The sequence below is a fragment of the Cavia porcellus genome, unplaced genomic scaffold (genome assembly GCF_034190915.1).
Source record: "Cavia porcellus strain 051 isolate PalLab524CR breed Dunkin Hartley unplaced genomic scaffold, mCavPor4.1 scaffold_1, whole genome shotgun sequence".
Classification (NCBI taxonomy): Eukaryota; Metazoa; Chordata; class Mammalia; order Rodentia; family Caviidae; genus Cavia; species Cavia porcellus.
Genome location: NW_026947484.1, coordinates 106,613,892 through 106,620,291, shown reverse-complemented (window position 1 = coordinate 106,620,291; position 6,400 = coordinate 106,613,892).

Sequence of the window (6,400 nt, the reverse complement as noted above, 5' to 3'; positions counted from 1 at the left end):
GAATACATGTATGTCAAATATTTTTCATCTTTTGGAAATAATTCTATCAGATCTAACTTCTGAGGAAGTGACCAAACTCCTTGCCATCCCTGGGTGGGCTCAAACCACCAATCTGTCCATTAACAGCCAAATATGCAAACCAACTGCACCACAGGGACACTGCTGCCAGATCCTTATCATTCTCATGGCCAGTAAACTCTCACTAAATGCTAGCCAATAACACCGTCTTTTGCAAGGCAAGTGGACAAACTCCAAAGCCTTGAAAAATTAACCTGAGCAATTACAGAGACAGTTAAGTTGCTGGTCGCATTTGAAATTCCTACATGGAGTGATGCCTAAATGTCTTGACCATTGTATCAGAACTGAGAGACCCCAGAGACACCTGGTCCCAGACCCACATTTGAGTGAGAAGTGCCTAAGGAAAGCTGAATCCCCAGGGCGATGGGTTAGGATGTGCTGAATTAGTACATTTCAGAGGCTACACTACTCTGATCATGTATAAACAGAAAGAACTCTTTAGCCCCAATCTGCAATCCCTTATCTACAATGAACAACCCAGGAAGCTAGCCTGCTGTAAATCAGACCTGTAGGAAGTCAGACTGTTATCTAATAAAGACAGAGAGAAAGAGAGAGAGAGAGAGAGAGAGAGAGAGAGAGAGAGAGAGAGAGACAGAGACAGAGACAGAGAGAGAGAGAGAGAGAGAGACACACACAGAGAGAGAGAGATTCAGGAAAGTTAACAACTTCCCTAACAAGCAACTCAAAATGGTCAGAACTTGATTAACAACTGACATAGCAACCTTTGGCCTCCTTGCCATTTAGGAACAACCAGGGAATGCCAACTGTGCACCCCTAACTAAAGGCATGGAATGCCCCACTTTGTTTATCAGTAGTGGGGGTTGAGCCCAGAATTAGCTCAACTATAGGGTCCTCACCTCACAGCATTTAACAAGGTACATCTGAAGCCTCCTGTTTTTCTGTTAGAAATCTTTCCTGCTTCCATCTGCATTAAGCTGTCAAATGCAAGTGCAGGTGCCTACTCCCTCACCATCAAGCCCAGAATAAATTGCTGTTTTTCTGACCTAGCTGATATTCCTTTATTTCCACACTTTGCCACCTTTAAGCTACTTCTTCGGAGAATTCTGAGTGGAAAATACCATGGATGAAAGGGTTTATTTTTGAAATTATTTTAATTTACAAATAGGAAAATACAAATAGGAAAGAAATAGGAAAATTACAAATAAATTAAATATTAATTAAATTACAAATAGGAAATTAAATTAAAAATAGGAAAATTACAAATTGGAAAGAGACTTGGGATTTTCACCGACTCAGACAAAAAGACCCTGCGTTCCTTCACTGTGGCTTTTGGATCCCTCTGCTCCCCCAAGGTTTCTCTCCAGATCTTGGTGCCCTTGGCTGACTCCCCATGTCCAGAAACTTCAGCACCTGTAGCTTTTGCACTTTACAGCTCAGAAGCTCAACTTTGCCCAGGAGTGGGGACACTGACCATCCCTGCTGCATACAGCAGACAGCAAGGCATTGGCCTCGGAGCTCTTGTCCTGACCAAGGACAGGCATCCCAAGTCCACCTGGAAACCCTGGCATTGACTGTCTCCCGTCTTCCAGCTCAGACAGCAGCTGGGCCTGTGCACTTTTCTGCAAGCCCTTTCCCTGATTGCCTTTTAGCCTCTGGACTGATGGGGCCCTTGGGTTCCTGCTGCTGGTGTTTGTTCTGTTGGAATGTACTTGTCCCAGTGACCTAACTGAGATCTCACATTTAGCCATCACAAGGGCAAAGACTGACACCTGAGGGCCTTTGACTGTTTGAAATTATGGAACATCTAAGTCAGGCTAAACCAGGCTTCTGGGTCAGTCTTGAATTCACTTGTATCCAGGTTAGGAGGTTGACTGGAAACACTGGTTCAGGGCCACACAGGTAGGGCAGAACACAAAGGTAGCCTGTGCAGACCTTGGGAGTCACAGGATCTCCATGGGGTCTTGAGATTGTCTTTAGTGTCAGAAGAATTTATTTTTCCTCAACTGACAGCACCTGAGAGGTGAAGCATAATTTAGGGCAAATCTAAATTCCACTCTCAGCGGGTGTAGGCATTTTGCCCCTTCTCCCAGGGTTACTTGCTGACCTGTCTTCACTTCTGAGCCTTCTGCTCCTGCCAAAGGAAATGGCAGGATGCCTCAGGAAGGGCTATGGTGCCATCTGGTGCCTATATCAGGGATGGCACACAGTGGTCCCCAAGATCCCAGCATCTGTGGATATCCTGGTGGAGCTGGGACTGGACAGATCTCAGGTAAAAAACAAAAAACAACAACAAAAAAACCCCCAAAAAACAAAAAACAAACAAACAAAACCCAAGGCATACATGCCCAGTCAGTGCTCAGGATATTGCAAGTAGAAGCCCAGCATGCTGGGGACTAATTAAGGTTCATGAGGAACCTCTATTTCTATTGCTTCGCCATGGGAGGAGGTGTCCTTTCTCAAATACAAAGTAGGTGACCTTGAGAGAATTCAATCATCAATGCCTTCTGAGGCACTGTGTCTATGCTTGAAATATAAGCTGCTCAGAGGCTGAGACAGGAGGATGACAAGGCCAACTTGGGTAATTTGGGGAGATTCTGTCTAAGAAAATAAATTGATGAATATACCTCACATGTAGAATGCTGGCCTGGCATGAACAAGGCACTCATACAGAGATTCTAAATTTAAATGTAATTTTTATCAAATTTTAATACAGCTAATGAAGGTTTTTAAAAAAATTTTTTTAGCCTCAGAGAGTCTTTTTCTAAAAATAACTTCAATGGAACATTCAGGAATTTTTCATTTTTGTCTTTGTGTCTTTTTCATGCATACTTGCACTATTTAAAAAGAAGGCCCAGGATATATGGCTCAGCTGCTGTCTGCCTGCCAGTTAAGCATGAGCTCATGAGCTTGATTCCCAAAGCTTCTCCCTGCACCCCCCCAAATTAGATTTGGTTTCATAAAAGCTATGTAACGATTTGGTTTCATAAAAGCATAGTTTGGGCTGAGGATGTGGCTCAATGGATGAGCGCTTGCTTGACATGTTGCTAGCCCTGTGTGCAGTCCCCAGCAAGGGAAGAACATCCAGGAAAATTATATCATCAGTGTTTAAATAATGTCAACAGAAGTTATTGTTCAAACTCACATGTTTGCAATATGAACATACATAAATGTTACTGGAATTCTAGTGAGTTTATTCCACTCTACCACTTGCAGTGCAACCCATGGTGAGAATAAAGACACCAAGGCATATTCATAGTTGTGGGGAGCCAAAGAAGTCCTAAGTGCGGCTAGGTTCATGCTTAACAGGAACAAAGGCCTTTACAGAGAGCCCAAACCCAGATTTTATTAATTCTCTATGAGGGGAGTGGCTTGGGAATGAGTGCCCCCTAGTGGTGGGCAGAATGTGAGTGCTGTGAGCTGGGCTAGGTTGGAGGCCTGAAATCACCTCTGCAGTATGCAGAGAGGAGGATATGCAGAGTCATCTGCATAACGCAGTTACAGGCAATATCTAATGTTTGGGGGTCCATAGCTCAGCTCTGATGTGTAATTTTTTATTCCCTGGGAAGTCATAGCCTCTTACCTGGAGGCTGGATCCAGCCAACAGCATGGAGCTTGGCTCTCCCATCCCACCCCACAGAACCACCGCACTGGCTCACACATGGTTTTTGGGAGCTATGGGAGTGGGGTACCACTGACCTCTCACCTTGCTTCAAAGAGTACACATCAGCACCTGGGCTAGACTGATTTGCATTGCTTAAAGCCAGTTGAAGGGATAAGGAAAAGTCCTAGCCAGCTCTGTACATAGCAATACATGGCGGTAGGGCCATGTTTATCGACAATGGAAATTGTTGTTCCTCTTTCATGGTGAGTCATCTGAGGTATCCTCCATATACATGTTCCTGTATTGCTTGAATTATGATTAATAAGCATGCATAATTGTGTAAATGATGAGCATAACTTAAAATTAGATTAGAAGACAATTATAATGAAGATATTAATATTCACTAAATCCAGGGATGGAAATTTAGATGAGTGGTTTTCTTCTTAATCTAGTTTTGCTATTTTTAAATTTAAAGAATGATGGTTACCAAGAGTAGAATAGATATGGAGGGGATATGGGGCCAGTAGGAAGAAAAATAAAGGAGAGGGAAAACACATTTTAGAGAGAACCTGGGAATACACAGCCAGTGTGCCACCACTCTCCCCCTTGTCTCTGTCCTCAGAGCTGAGAGTGCTCCTTTCCTCTGGGTACAGGGAGCACATCTCAGCTGAGGATTTGCTTCCGGGGAGAAGGAGGGGAAAGAGACAGAGACCTTTCTGCTGCTGCTGTTTGCACACATTGCTTCAGCTGTAAGTTTTCACGATGCCCAGTGTCCTGTTTGGGGGTAGTGTGTTCTGAGTCCCACCCCAACAGGATACAAAACTCAGACTAAATATGGGATAAACATAGCTAGGAAAATTTTCATAAAAAATACAATCAGTCTTAAATATTTTATGTATGAGGGGATGATTTTTTATTCATGTCACATTTTTCTCAAAGTTACCTGTGCTTCGAGCTCGTTGTAAAAAATAAGACTCTCTTCCTCCCCTCCTAGATTTCTTGCACTGTGGATACCGAATTTCAGCAATTCTACCCATTATTTGCCTATCTCTGCACCTCTAAATGTTGGTATTCGTATTTTTCCATCTCAGACTCTAACTTGCAAGAAAACCTGGGATTGTGTGGTTCCCTTCCTGCCAGTCCGCTCTTTAAGGCCAGCCAGGCGGCTTGCCTTAGCTTCTCAGAGCAAGAGACCTAAGAGGTGCCACTTTGCTCCTCTGAGTCACTGGAAACTTCAGAACCCAATGCCAGGCAAACACCTTGCTGCTTCAGAGAAAACCCTGTTTTGGGTAGATGCACACAGTTTTGGAACCTACAGAGGAAAAAGCCCTCTTCCATGCCTGCTGTTTCTCTCCTCTTCTGTCCTGTCATCCCCCCTCTCTTTAGTTTCCATCCCAGCATCTCCTGCTCTGTTTTTTGGGGCCAGCAGTGCCCTGAGCCCTCCGTGCTGTGCTAGCCACCTGCTTGCCAGGGATCTGAGGGCCATGCTGCAGGTTGCAGGTGTCAGCGGTTTCATTTTGTGCTGCGCTTTGGACAAGGAACCTGATCCGTGAAGCCATTTCCCAACCTGCTCAAGGGCAGCCAGCAGTGACACAGTGGAGACATCAGAGCTAGCAATTCGCAAATTGTGCAAATCTAAAGAGTTAGAGAACAAACATGCACAGTGCAGTAAGCTTCCTGCATAAAGTGCAGTATTGCGAACTTTGGGCTCCAACCCGAACACACAGTCACCAAGGGCTGAGTTCATGCAGGCCCAATTTCTCTGATTTGTACTTTCCTTACCCCAAGACAGTTGGTGCAATTGTGAGGTGTCCCAGGTCAGAGACAGCATGGATCATGGGGTTTAGTGGTAGCTACTTTTCCATGCAGGACATCTTCACCCCTGAGGAGGCCCAAGGGTCACTGAGGAGAGGTAGCTCCCAGGCCAGCGAGCCCCAGGATAGGTAGGGTGGCCCAGGATGGAGCAAACAAGCTTGCTGATTGAGCTGTCGTGGTCTGAGACTTGGACTCACTGAGAATCTGGCTGGACCCCAACTCCTCAGGAGCAGGTGGACAGCACAGGGGACAAGGCTGAGCATCACAAAGGGCTTGAGAGCAGAAAGGACATGGGGACCTGATATATCCACTGTCCTATCCTGGGAAGGACACATTCCTGTCCCATAAACTAAGGGCAGATATCAAGTGCTACTTTGAAGATAACAAGATGCAGTATGCTACCCACTATGGTTTACCTCTTATTTTGTTTTGAAGTCCTGTGCTGCTTCCATTGTTTTGTTTTTATTGGTTTTCTACTGTCCTCTTTTGTTGTATTTTATTATGCCTGATGTTATGGGCAATTCTTTTGACCATACCAACAGGCATTGCAATAGCCATTATTGATTTTCTTGTATTTTGTTTAAAAATGATGTACCATGTTCATTGTTTTTTTTGATTGACTCTATTGTGCTCTATTTCATTTGATTTTACTCTCCTCAATTGAAAATAATGTGGAAAAAAAAATCAGGAACTGAACCTTAAGAGCATCTTTGTGCTCCTTTTATCCTCTAGTGGACTGACCCAGCAATCACCACCCTTAATCACAGCACCTTCATTCCCAGCATTACACTCTCAACTCAGCCACCTCTAAAATACTCTATGGCCCCATGAGGTTTGGGACAGCAGAGTATCCAGACACAAACCATAGAAGATACTAACTACATTGTGTATGCATGCCATTATTTGATTAATGATTTTTATATTGTTTGATATCCTGTAAACTTA